The following is a 15240-nucleotide window of genomic DNA, read 5'->3' on the forward strand; positions in this document are numbered from 1 at the left end:
AATGATAGAAAGCCCAACACATCTCATTCATAAGATGAAAGGAATCCTGTGTATATTACCATCAGGGTTTTTAGAATGTTGCCAATTTGAAAAATATTCTTAGCTAATTTACACTTCCTGCACCTATTTTACTTTTGCAGCATCATAAAGATAACAAAGACAAAATGGTTTTCTGAGGAGGTCTTAAAAATAGCTGTGAATAGAAGACAAGCAAAGGCAAAGTAGTAAAGGGAAGACATACCTATTTGATTGCAGAGTTCCAAAGAATAGCAAGGAGAGGTAAGAAAGCCTTCCTCAGCAATCAATACAAAAAAATAGAGAAAAGCAATGGACTGGGAAAGACTAGAGATCTCTTCCAGAAAATTAGAGATAGCAAGGGAACATTTCATGCAAAGTTGGGCACAATAAAGGACAGAAACCATATGGACCTAACAGAAGCAGAAGATATGGCAAGAATACACAGAAGAACAATACAAAAAAGATCTTAATGACCCAGATAATCACGATGGTGTGATCACTCACCTAGAGCCAGACATCCTGGAATGCTAAGTCAAGTGGGTCTTAGGAAGCATCACTACGAACAAATCTAGTGGAAGTGATGGGATTCCAGTTGAGCTATTTCAAATCCTAAAAGATGATGCTGTGAAAGTGCTGCACTCAATATGCCAGCAAATTTGGAAAACTCAGCAGTGGCCACGGGACTGGGAAAAGGTCAGTTTTCATTCTAATTCCAAAGAAAGACAATGCCAAAGAATGCTCTAACTACCGCACAATTGCACTCATCTCACATGCTAGTAAAGTAATGCTCAAAGTTCTCCATGTCAGGCTTCAACAGTATGTGAACCGTGAACTTCCAGATGTTCAAGCTGGTTTTAGAAAAGGCAGAGGAACGAAAGATCAAATTGCCAACATCTGTTAGATCACTGAAAAAGCAAGAAAGTTCCAGAAAAACACCAATTTCTGCTTTATTGACTATGCTAAAGTCTTTGACTGTGTGGATCACAACAAACTGTGGAAAATTCTGAAAGAGATGGGAATACCAGACCACCTGGCCTGCCTCTTGAGAAATCTGTATGCAGGTCAGGAAGCAACAGTTAGAACTGGACATGGAACAACAGACTGGTTCCAAATAAGAAAAGGAATACATCAAGGCTGTGTATTGTCACCCTGCTTATTTAACACATGCAGAGTACACCATGAGAAACGCTGGGCTGGATGAAGTACAAGCTGGAGTCAAGATTGACCAGAGAAATATCAATAACCTCAGATACACAGGTGACACCATGTTTTTGGCAGACAGCGAAAAAGAACTAAAGAGCCTCTTGATGAAAGTGAAAGAGAGTGAAAAACTTGGCTTAAAGCTCAACATTCAGAAAACTAAGACCATGGCATCTGGTCCCATCACTTCATGGCAAATAGATGGGAAAACAGTGACAGATTTTATTTTTTGGGGCTCCAAAATCACTGCAGATGGTGACTGAAGCCATGAAATTAAAAGACACTTACTCCTTGGAAGAAAAGCTCTGACCAACCTAGACAGCATATTTAAAAGCAGAGACATTACTTTGCAGCATGTTCTGTCTACTCAAAGCTGTGGCATTTCCAGTAGTCATGTATGGATGTGAGAGTTGGACTACAAAGAAAGCTAAGCACTGAAGAATTGATGCTTTTGAAATGTGGTGTTGGAGACGACTCTTGAGAGTTCCTTGGAATGCAAGGAGATCCAACCAGTCCATCCTAAAGGAAATCAGTCCTGAATATTCATTGGAAGGACTGATGTTGAAGCTGAAACTCCAATCCTTTGGGTACTTGATGTGAAGAACTGACTCGTTTGAAAAGACCCTGGTGCTGGGAAAGATTAAAGGCAGGAGGAGAAGGGGATGACAGAGGATTAGATGATTGGGTGGCATCAATGGACATGAATGTGAGTAACCTCCGGGAGATCGCGATGTACAGGGAGGCCTGGTATGCTCCAGTCCATGGGGTTGCAGAGTTGATATGACTGAGCAACTGAACTAAAATGAAAGATAACAAGCTCCAGCAAGTAAGAAAGTGCAGGAGCACTGCTGTGGATAACTTCTCCAGAAAAGAAAATGTATGTAGCTTCCCAGTCATACATTTGTCTAGCTGAAAGGAGTTCTAACATTACTATTTTGTAATTTCACTTCTAACAATGTATTTTATGGAAATGGACCTGGGCTTGGACTCTTTGCGTGGACCTGTCATTGGATGCTGGCTGTTCTGGGGAAGGTTTAAGACCCCGTAGCTATAGGCTTTTACAATTACAAGTGCAATCCCCAGGCAGGGGCTCAGGTTACTTTAGCCTTTCTAGTTCTATGATTTCTTATGTTAAAATGGGGATTAGTAATAACCACCTTATTTACTATGCATGGTTATTGGGGGAAATCACTGAAATGACACTGTGTCTCAAAACACAAAACATGAAATATGAGGGAAGTTGTGCTCAGTCCTACAGTCTTGAATGAATTTTGCCTTCTGGTTGGACAGTCAGTGAGGACACTGTCTTTTTTTTTTGAACTTTACTTATTTTTATTTATTTAATTTTTGGCTGCTCTGGGTTTCGTTGCTTTGCACGGGCTTTCTCTAGTTGTGGAGAGCAGGGGCTACTCTTTGCTGCGGGTGTGCTGTGCAGTGGTTTCTCTTGTTGCAGGGCATGGGCCCTAGGTGGGTGGGCTTTAGCAGTTGCAGCTCATGGGCTTAATTGCTCCATGGCATGTGGGATCTTCCCGGATCAGGGATCGAACCTGTGTCCTCTGTGTTGGCAGGTAGATTCCTATCCACTGTACCACCTGGGAAGTCCCAAATGTGATCTTTTTAAAGGAGGTCCTTCAGTAAACACACTTTGGCTTTGGAGAGGTTCATAAATATAGAACATGTTGAACACATTTCTTTTCTTTAGTGTGGGACACTATCTTTAAAAGAATAAATATGATGGTTAATTCCTGTCTTACACTGGGTGTAGCAAATAGATTCTAAAATGGTCTCAAATTATCTCCATTCCATCTTCATGGGATATTTAATTTCTTCTTCTTGAATATAGGCAGAAACTGGGATGATTCGTCACTTATGTGATTGTGTTACTTAAGATCATAACTTTCGCCTTGTTTGCAGACTTTCCCCATTAACTCTCTTCCTTGCTGACCTCATGAAGTCAGCTGCCCTGTTGGAGAAGGCCACATAGCCAGGAACCAAGGACAGACACTGTGTAATAGCCAGCAAGAAACAGAGGCCCTCAGTCTGATAGCCCACAAGGAACAGAAGGTGGTTCTGTCAACAGCCATGTGAGTTTAGAAGCAGTTCCTTCCCCAGCTGAAACTCCGTGAGGTGCAGCCACAGCTGCCGCTGACTGCAGCCTTGCAGAGAACCCAGTTAGGCGCTGGACTTCTGACCATCAGAAACTGAGATATAAATATGTGTTTTTCAAAGTTGTGTTTGTGATAATATAGTTACATAGCAATAGATGACTAGGTAATACTTATACACAAGGTATTAAAATTATATACTTTCAAAGGCATATATTCCTGAACTATTTCTCAGAAATGGGCATTTTATAAACTAAGCCAATTATTTACTCATTCTCAAATTGTGCCCACATCACTGACCAGTACTCGTCAGTACACCAATCAACACAATAGAGTTCACTCCAAGAGTTCCAGGAAAAGCTGCAATGAACTCAAACCTGGGGGTGGATTCCATATTCAGTGCTTATCAATTATGTAACCCTGAGAGAGCCATATAACCTTTCTGGGCTATAGCTCCCTTATATTTACAGTGAGATAATGTTTCCTTTACAGGATTTTGTGAGAATTAAACATGCTGATGGAATTTAACTGAACTGACATGAACTCAATAGGCAATGCAGAGGAACAGCATATCACGAAACTGAGAGAAACTAACTTCAGTAGAGGAGGATATGAAATTTGGGGCCCACTCAACCTTCTGAAAGGTTTAAAGTGATGTCCATGTTAGTGATTTCAGTATGCATATTGTCTGAATAAAATGTGCTTTTATTTATTTAGCAAATATTAAGCACCCATTATATATCAGTCACACTCTGTGATGTTAAAGGTTCACTGAAGTTCAACAGATTTAAATTCAGGGTCAGGTTTTCATTAGCTCTGGTTTCATGAGATTATTTTTTTTTTCAGTCAGGATTATTGAAGAAGGATGGTATACTATTCAGCAATAAAAAGAACAAACCAGTGATAGATGAAACAACTTGGATGAATCACAAATCACTGTGTTGAATGAGAGAAACCACACAAACACAGTGCTTATTGTATGATTCCATCCACATAAAAATCTATAAAGTACAAACAAATTGAGAGTGGTTACCTGGGAATGAGAGCAAATCAAGAGATGAATTGAACTGGGTTTGAAGAAATTCTGGAAAGCAGTAGAAATATTTGGTATTTTGATTTACTGTGGTAATGGCTTCTTAGATGTAGAAATATACCAAAGTTCATCAGATAATACACTTCACAGGCATGCCTTGATTTATTTGTTTTGCTTTATTATAGTTTCACATGTGTGCTGTGCTCAAGTCGTTCAGTTACGTCTGATTCTTTGTGGCCCCATGGACTGTAGCCCAGCAGGTTCCTCTGTCCATGGAATTTTCCAGGCAAGAATACAGGAGCAGGATGCCATTTCCTACTCCAGAGGATCTTCCCCACCCAGGGATCAAACCTGAGACTCTTGCATCTCCTGCATTGGCAGGCAGCCATTTTACCACTGGTGCTGCCTAGGAAACCCATTACATTTCATATTGGGTGCTTGCTTTTTTGTAGTTTATTGTTTATAGGTTTGCAATAACCCTTCATCAAGCAAAACTATTGGCGCTATTCTTCCAACAGCATTTGTTCACTTCAAGTCTGTGTGTCACATTTTGGTAATATGTGTCTTCTTGTCACATTGTGGTAATTCTTAATTCATTTTTGAATGAATTCTTCCATTCAGTTTGATAATTCTTGCAAGATTTCAAACTTTTTCATGATTACTTTATTTGCTATGGTGATCTATGATCAGTGATATTTGGTGTTCCTACTGTAATTATTTTTGGGCACCAGGAGTCACATCCATTTAAGACAGTAAACTTAGTTGATAGATGTTGTATTTGTTCAGACTGTTCCACAAACTGGCTGTTTCCTATCTCTCTTCCTCTCCTCAGGCCTCCTTATCGCCTGAGACACAACAATATTGAAATTAGACCAATTAATAACACTACAGTGACTTTTAAGAGTTCAAGTGAAAGGAAGAGTTGTAAATCTCTCGCTTTAAATCAAAAACTACAAATAATTAAGATTAGTGAGGAAGACAAGTTGACATCAAAGACAGGCTGAAAACTAGGCCTCTTGCACCAGTTAGCCAAGTTGTGAAAACAAAGGAAATGTTCTTGTAGGAAATAAACAGTGCTAATCCAATGAACACATAAATGATAAGAAAGCAAAACAGCCTTACTGCTGATGTGGCAGAACATTTAAGAGATCTCAATATAAAATCAAGGTGGCTAGAATACACAGAAGAAAAATACAAAATAGATCTTCACCACCCAGATAATCATGATGGTGTGATCACTCACCTAGAGCCAGACATCCTGGAATGCCATTAGGAAGCATCACTAAGAACAAAGCTAGTGGAAGTGATGGGATTCCAGTTGAGCTATTTCAAATCCTAAAAGATGATGCTGTGAAGGTGCTGCACTCAATACGCCAGCAAATTTGGAAAACTCAGCAGTGGCCACAGGACTGGGAAAAGGTCAGTTTTCATTCCAATCCCAAAGAAAGGCAATGCCAAAGAATGCTCTAACTACTGCACCATTGCACTCATCTCACACACTAGCAAAGTAATGCTCAAAGTTCTCCAAGTCAGGCTTCAAAAGTATGTGAACTATGAACTTCCAGATGTTGAAGCTGGTTTTAGAAAAGGCAGAGGAACCAGAGATCAAATTGCCAACATCTGTTGGATCATCAAGAAAGCCAGAGAGTTCCAGAAAAACATCTACTTCTGCTTTATTGACTATGCCAAAGCCTTTGACTGTGTGGATCACAACAAACTGGAAAATTCTGAAAGAGATGGGAATACCAGATCACCTGAGCTGCCTCTTGAGAAATCGGTATGCAGGTCAGGAAGCAACAGTTAGAATTGGACATGGAACTACAGACTGGTTCCAAATCGGGAAAGGAATACATCAAGGCTGTGTATTGTCACCCTGCTATTTAACTTCTTTGCAGAGTACATCATGAGAAACGTTGGGCTGGATGAAGCACAAGCTGGAATCAAGATTGATGGGAAAAATATTAATAACCTAGATATGCAGATGACACCATGTTTATGGAAGAAAGTGAAGAAGAACTAAAGAGCCTCTGCAGATGGTAACTGCAGCCAAGAAATTAAAAGACGCTTGCTCCTTGGAAGAAAAATTATGACCAATCTAGACAGCATATTAAAAGGCAGAAACACTGCTTTGCCAACAAAGGTCCATCTAGTCAAAGCTATGGTTTTTCCAATAGTCATGTATTGATGTGAGAGTTGAACTATAAAGAAAGCTGAGTGCCGAAGAATTGATGCTTTTGAACTGTGGTGTTGGAGAAGACTCTTGAGAGTCCCTTGGACTGCAAGGAGATCCAACTAGTCCATCCTAAAGGAAATATTCAGGACTGATTTCCTGAATATTCATTGTAAGGACTGATTCTGAAGCTGAAACTCCAATACTTTGGCCACCCAATGAGAAGAACTGACTTGTTTGAAAAGACCCTGATGTTGGGAAAGATTGAAGGTGGAAGGCAAAGGGGATCACAGAGAATGAGGTGGTTGGATGGCATCACCGACTCAATGGACATGAGTTTGAGTAAACTCTGGGAGATGGCGATGGACAGGGAGGCCTGGTGTGCTGCAGCCCATGGAGTCGCAAAGAGTCAGACACAGCTGAGCGACTGAACTAACTGACAACATTGCCTTAAGCGAAAACCTAATCCAGAGCAAAGCTCTTCAATTCTTTGAAGACTGAGGAAGGTGAGGAAGCTGCAGAAGAAAAATTCAAAACTAGCAGGGGTTGGTTTGTGAAATTTAAGGGAAGAAGCTTTTTTTATAAGATAAAAGTGCAAGGTAAAGCAGCAAGGGCTGATGTAGAAGCCACAGCAAGTTATCCAGAGGATGCAGCTAAGATTAAGTAATGAAGGTAGTTACACTAAACAACAGATTTTTAATTTAAATAAAATAACCTTCTGTTGGAAGGAGATGGCAGGTAGAACTTCCACCAGTAAAGAGGAGAAGTCGAGCCTGACCTCAAAGGTTCAAAAGACAAGCTGACTCTTTTGTAAGGGGCTAGTGCAATAGTGACTTTAAGTTGAAGCAGTGCTCATTTAACATTTTGCAAGTCCAAGTCTTTTAAGAATTATGCTAAATTGATTCTGCCTGTTTTCTATGAATGGAACAACAAAGCCTGATGACAGCACATCTGTTTACAACATGTTTTGCTGAATACTTCAAGCCCACTGTTGAGACCTATTGCTCAGGAAAAAAAAAAAATTTCCTTTAAAAATATTACCACTCACTGACAATGCACTTGGTCACCCAAGAACTCTGATGAGCTGTACAATGAGATTCATGTTTTTTTTGTATCTGTTAACACAGCATCCATTCCACAGTAAGTGGATCAAGGAGTCAATTCAACTTTCAAGTTTTATTAAGTGTTTTTTGTAGGCTATGAAATTTGGAAAAAGTTGATTCCATGCCCCATGAATGACATGGATGACTGTGGGCTTCAGGACTTCTGTGAAGGAAGTCACTGCAGATGTGCTAGAAATGGCAAAAGAATTAGAATTAGAAGTGGAACCTGAAGACGTGACTGAACTGCTACAATCTCATGATGAAGCTTGAATGAATGAGGAGTAGCTTCTTGAGGATGAGTAAAGAAAGTGGTTTCATAAGATGGAATCTGCTCCTGGTGAAGATGCTGTGAAGATTGTTGAAGTGACAATAAAGGATTCAGAATATTACATACATGTAGCTGATAAAGCAGCAACAGGGTTTGGGAGTATTGACCAATTTTGAAGAAGTCCTACTGTGTGTAAAGGGCTGTCAAAGAGTGTTGCTTGCTACAGAAAAATCACCAGTGAAAGGAAGAGTCAATTCATGCAGCAAACTTCATTGTCTTATTTTAAGGAATTGCTTCAGCTACCCCAGCCTTCAGCAACCACCACTCCTAATCAGTCAGCAGTTATCCATGCCAAGGCATGATCCTCCACCATCAAAAAAATTACAACTCACTGAAGGCTCAGATGATGGTTAGCATCTTTTTTAGCAATAGAGTTGGGCTTCCCTGATAGCTCAGTTGATAAAGACTCTGCCTGCAATGCAGGAGACCTGAGTTCGATCCCTGGGTTGAGGAGATCCCCTGGAGAAGGGAAAGGCTACCCACCCCAGTATTCTGGCCTGGAGAATCCCATGGATACAATCCATGGGGTCTCAAAGAATTGGACATGACTGAAAGACTTTCACTGAGCATTAGAGTATTTTTAAGTTAAGGTGTGTATACTTGTTTAGACCTAATGGCCTACTGCACATTAACAGACTATAGTATAAACTTTTATATGCATTGGTAAGTGAAGAAGCCCATGGACAGAAGAGCCTGGCGGGCTACAGTCTGTAAGGTTGCAAAGAGTCTGACATGACTGAAACAACTTAGCAAGCATGCACGCATGCATTGGGAAACAAAAAAATTGTGTGACTTGCTTTATTGCAATATACACTTTATTTTAGAGGTCTGGAATGGAACTCACAATATCTCAGAAGTATGCCTGTATATATGTAGTTTATTGTAATCAACTGTTGTTCAGTCGCTCAATCGGATCTGACTCTCTGCGACCCCTTGGACTGCAGCATGCCAGTCTTCCCTGTCCTTCACTAACTCCTGGAACTGGCTTAAACTCATGTCCATTGAGTCGATGAATCCATCTAACCATCTCATCCTCTGTTGCCCTCTTCTCCTCCTGCCTTCAGTCTTTCCCAGCATCAATAATATCTCGATAAATTTAAAAAAAAATCTAGATCCTTTTAGGAATATGTGGAATAAAGTTCATTAAGTTAACTGATATATTCAGTTCAATTCAGTTCAGTCACTCAGTCGTGTCCGACTCTTTGGGACCCCATGAATCACAGCATGCCAGACCTCCCTGTTCATCACCAACTCCTGGAGTTTACTCAAACTCATGTCTATCGAGTTGGTATATTATCCTACATCCAATTTTACCTAATATCCCTTTATAGTGGAATTTCAGCATAATCCAGGGCAAGGAATGAAAATACAATATCTGTTTTTGAGTGCAAATCACATAAACTACTAAGGGATTTGTTATGAACATATTGTGCAAAGTGAAGTCTTGTTACTGGAAAGAAATGTTTCTCATAGACATTTAAAATATTTCTCTTGATTTTAGGAAATGAAATGTTCTGCCATCAGACTTTGACTGATGACTGAATGGATTCTGGATTAATTATAAACCAATTTAAATCTATGTACCATGATTTTTCTTGGAAATTTGTGGTTAAAAAAAAAAAAGCACAGAAATGAATACCATTTTATGTCCCACTCAGGAAAGTCCTTTGTCTAAACATAATCTGAGTTACAGTTGGGATTAAGTAGATTTGTGAACATCTGAGTGGACCTAACAAAGGCAAAGAATTTAAATTTTAAATACTATTCACTCACATATTTGGAATATATTCATATTAATATTTTTGATTCATTTTTTTATTTTTGCTTTGGATGTGTAATATTTTATAGAAAGTTTTTTCAATAGAGAAATAACCTATCTGATGTGAATACTTGATTTCAGAAAAGAAACCATCTAAATAACTTAGAAATAATCATTGCTCATTACCCATGTCATTCACAAGGCTTACTTTTTCCCTTCTATTTTTCTGTCATGATTTCCATTTCTTTAGCCTTCCTTTTATGTTATGGGAGAATATCTCAGGTTTACCTTCTAACTTAGTCAATTGATTATCTGTGATATCCAACCTACTCTTCACTGTTTCCAGTGACTTTTTCTGATCCCGAATAGCTCTCTACTGTCTTCTGAGTGATATCTTTCATAATTACTGATTCTTGCCTAATGGATATATTGCTCTTAGAGAAACAATTAGGTTACAAGATTTTCTTCCTTTCTTGCTTTGTGTTTGATAAAGTGATCATTATTCAGTTATCTCAGGTCAATCTATTACATCTAGGTCTAATTTATTTATTTTCATTCTGTTCAAAGAATGTTGTTCTATAAATGCTGTTCAATTGCCCAGTTTTTGTTTTCTTTTATATTGTCTTCCTTTCTGTTCAGTTCAGTGGCTCAATCGTGTCCAACTCTTTGCAACCCCATGGACTGCAGCATGCCAGGCCTCCTTCTCCCTCACCATACATGTTCTATGAATGTATCATAATATATTTTTCCATTTTACTATCAGTGGATCTTTGAATTTCTTCTAGTTTGGGACTATTATGGCTATTATGTTTAATCAGGTTCACACAAGCTATCTTATTTTGGTTACATCAAAAGGAGTAGAATTGTGGGGTCATGTATATGCATATTTTCAGTTAGATGTTTTATAAAACTTTTTGTACCAATTTACATTCTCTCCAATCAATGTGTCTTTAATTGTCAGACTCTGTAGCAGACATTGTTGATACCCCATCCATATACTTTGGCACTCAAAACTTTCATGCATGGTCAAATCTGGGACTTTCAATTCTAAACACCTGCAACTCTTCTCTTGAGGGCTTTTTTTTTTTTTTTTTTTTTTTTAAACTGCCAGAATCCACTTAGGTCCCCACTAGAGCTGCCTGGAAAGAAATGCCAAAATACCCAGAAGTTAACTGTCTCTCCACTTCTTTCTGGAGGTTTCCCTTAACAAATCCTCACCGAAGCTCCCTTAATAATACTTTTTTGACTTTCTTCTCTTCCTTTTCTGATTGTCTATATTAATATTTCCTAGAACCAACTCCCATGTCATCTACTCACACTTGAATCCTTTACAGACACTTCTCAATATTTATGAAATATTTGAGTCTCCCTGTGGCCTCACTCTAAACACTTTTCACACTGTCTTCCATGAAGAATGTAAGTTCAGTGAGGGAAGGGAATTTATGTTTCCTTCCCAGCTCTGTGCCTAGTATCAAGAAAAGTGCCTAGTACATAGAAGGTGCTCCGTATTTCCTAGAGGAGAAGTGCCTAGTACATAGAAGGTGCTCCGTATTTCCTAGAGGAGAAGTGCCTAGTACATAGAAGGTGCTCCGTATTTCCTAGAGGAGAAGTGCCTAGTACATAGAAGGTGCTCCGTATTTCCTAGAGGAGGGACTGTCTCCTGCAGAATCAGGAGGCTAAAGGCACTGTGATGAAAAGTAAAGCAGGCAAAGGTGACTGTGAATACATGGAAGTGAGGATATTGGAGAGTCTCAAAGAATATTTCTGAGGAAGAACATTTGACCCCAGTGAAGTTTAAGAGTGAGCTGTGCAGATATCTGGGAGGAGAGAATTCCAGAAGCTAGGAGGAACATGTGCAAAGCCTCTGAAACGGAAACATGCTTGAAATATCGAAGATAAGCTTGTGGAATCATATGGCTAGAAGAGAACAAGGAGAGAGTAACAGCAAATGAGGGAGGAGAAGCAGACAGTGATAAGTGCAAAATGAATGCAGGAATACATGAATGCATAAAATCATGGGATAGATATCTGAATGTGTGTGAGCAGAAGGGTACAGAGAAAAGATCACAGAAATAAGTTAGATAGACTTAGATCTTGTGAAAAAATTTCCTGATTTGTAATTTGAGAATATTATGCTTAATGTAGAGGGGTTGAGGATTAAAGGAAAAGAACTGAGCAAATTGCTTCATCATAATTAGCTCTCAATTAGAAATTTTTAGTAGTATTAGTGGTAGCAATAGTTGAAGTAGAAGCAGTCATTCTAGTGCAGAAGTAGTATTAAAGTGCTCTCCTAATTGTGGCAGCAATAATTAAATCTTCCCAAACAGAGGGAGGGTAAAGGGCAGCTACTGAAAGCAACTAATATTTGGATTTAGTTAGAATGAATGCAAAGAAATTATGAAAATATATCAGCCAAAATAAGATGAGTGGCATTGTAGTTAAACTTTGCCTATTGTAAATAACTAAAGTTGTTTCTGTTTTCCTAACTGGATGTTACTGAGTCACTTTGATACAATGAACATGTCTGAGATATGTCAAATATATTTCCTCATGTTGGAATCTTACTTTCAACATAATGACTTACTTAATACATAAAACTTACAACAGAAAATTTATAAACATAAGTAAATTGTAATATAGAGTCAAGAAATATTAAAAATGTTTGATTACAGCAAGCTCAAATATTTTATATAAGTGGTTCAGAAAATTAGGAAACTTTCTTTTCTACTCACTTTTCTCCTGTCTGCCTCCTACTACGTCCACTCTAGCTATTGGATTTTATAAATATTTCACTCAAAGCAATGCCTTTCCACTGCACACATTTTATTGACTTTGTTAACGTGGGTGTTACCTGGTAGTTCTGAATGCTTACCTGTAGTAAGTGCTAATGGACAAGTAGGACAGGTACATTGACAGAGAATGTCAAATCATAACCACTTGTGTTTTAAGTAGGAGAAAAACAAGATGATAAATTGTGTATAATTTGATACTTTAGGAGTTCATATATCATAAAACCTATGGCATTTGGAAGATATTATTATAGAAATTTAAAAAGTCCTCCACCCACCATTTGTTGCTGTTGTTTGTTGTTTACTTGCTAAGTTGTATCTGTTTCTTTTGTGACCCCATGGACTGTAGCCCACCAGGATTCTCTCTCCTTGGGGTTTTCCACGTAAGTATACTGGTGTGGGTTGCCATTTCCTTCTCCAGGGGATCCTCCCAACCCAGGGATCGAACCTGTGTCTCCTGCATTGGCAGGCAGATTCTTTACCACTGAGCCACCAAATTGCTTATTATCCAAATGAACATACTAGTGAAAGAAGTAGTTACACAGGTCATGGAAGAGCCAAGTTAAATAACCCAAACAGTAACAACAGGAAGTCATAATCATCCCAAAGACTGAACGAGCAGAGTGTTACCAGAACTCAGGGACAAGGTTCACCCAGTTGAAGATAAAACCATATTGCAATTGCATTATGGGGCTCTGGTCACAGTGGAAATATAGCCACTGCCAGAGATGTCCCCTGGGGCAGGAGGTATAGGCAGGGAAGGGAGAGATGTCCTGATTTCTCCATTATACACTCCTCCTTTTTTCCACCAGTATCTGTTGTTGGCTGAGCCCAGAAGTAAAAGTGCTAATGTGGAAGGCTAGGATACAGACTCCAATAAGGTCAACCTCACTGTGATGCAGAACAGAAAAAGAGCCAAAAAAGTGCAAAGAATGGTTCTGAAGACAAGCCCAGGACTAGTATACCAAGGACTAGTTGAACAACCAAAGTGCAGGGGACTTAGTAAGAGGGAACTTCTTTGGAGGACTCGTCTGCGAATAAATGTCAGCCCCAAATTCTAAATCGCTGATTTTCATCAGTCAGTCTGATTTTCAAGAGAGAAAACCTCATTTGTTTCAAGCCTTCACCCTAATCCTTTTACCTGGAGTCATACAAATGTGGCAGCTTGGCACTTTACCTCTATGGATTCCATTTCTGAGAAAGGGGTGACTCAAGGCTGAGCATGCACCTCACAGTTTGCCTATCTGTAGGTTTCACTCAGTCAATACTTTTTTAGGATTCTGAATTTGCATTATTCTTAACTGAAGTTGGCCTATTTGGGTCCACATTTGTCTGATTTGGATATCAGTATTAGCCAACAGGGCTTTTCTGTATGGTTCAGATGGTAAAGAATTTGCCTGCAATGCAGGAGACCCAGATTTGAACCCTGGATTGGGAAGGTTCCCCTGGAGGAGGGCATGCCAACTCACTTCAGTATTCTTGCCTGGGGAATTTCATGGCCAGAGGAACCTGGTGGGCTACAGTTCATAGGGTCACAAAGAGTTGGACAGGACTGAGCCGCTAATATACACACACATACACACAAACACACATTATGCTAACAATATGCTGTTAATTGCCTAGCTTTGCATATTTTTGCATTAGAGGATATAGTATAGGAATTATCTTTCCCTGTAATCATTTAGTGGAACTCCACAGTAAAATAACTAATCAGAACATAATTTTAGAAGTATCTTTAAAACTCCTCAATTTTACTCTTATTTTTGGTTCTTCATGTGCCAACATTTTCACCTCCCCCCACTTTGTCATATAAATATTTTCAAATTTTACTTATGGCCCCGTAAATCCTCTTTGAAATTTGAAAATACTCTGTCTCAGTTATATCTGTTTTCATTTCTTCAATGTTTAACATTTGTTAAGAGTTCTTAGATTTAAAAAAAATAAATTCTGCAATTTTTCCCACTTTCTAGTTCACTAAAATTCATGCTAAATGTTAGATACTGTGGTGAATACCTTATGTGGATGATCACTTTATCTATCGAGTGGCCCAAATTTCTTGTTAGTAAAGAAAGCTTGGGTGTCTCTAAACTAGGTACAGATGGTAAAATCAGGTAAAATTTATTCTTATCTTTTTTTCAGGTAAGGTGATCACTTATTTCTTTCATCTAACAAACTTTATCAGCATTCCAGTTAGTGACAATTCCCTGTTATATTCTACATTCTATCCATCAATTTCATTATTGATGGTTTTGAGAGTAGTAATATCTTCAACTTTTAAAACATATTTTTTGATGAGAAATTTAAAAAAATATTCTGTAATATTTGTAATTGTTTTGTTGAGAAATTGGTATCCTGGGAACTCTTAACACGTAGAAATACTATGATATTTTTCTATTGCAAGTAGTAGAAGATAAAATTCATGAATAATAAAAGGGTTTAGAGGGTCATATTATTGAAAGGTCAAGAGTTAAGATGGGTGTCAGGAGAAGTTTCACCATGGTTTCAATTCTTTGTGATTCTGTTGGCTCTTCCCTCACCTATGTTTATTTCTTGTTCTCAGACTTGCTTCTGTAAATATTGGAAAATTTGTGCATTAACTTCTGAACATTAAGTCATGCAGAAAGAAAGGTTTGTTCTGTCAAATCCTTGAAAAAATGTCCTAAGCTGTGTTCTACTTCTGAAACTCCTGAATTACTCTTTGTTTCTGGGATGGATCACCCAGGTTTACTCTGGGA

Source organism: Odocoileus virginianus, chromosome 9, assembly GCF_023699985.2.
Source record: "Odocoileus virginianus isolate 20LAN1187 ecotype Illinois chromosome 9, Ovbor_1.2, whole genome shotgun sequence".
NCBI lineage: Eukaryota > Metazoa > Chordata > Mammalia > Artiodactyla > Cervidae > Odocoileus > Odocoileus virginianus.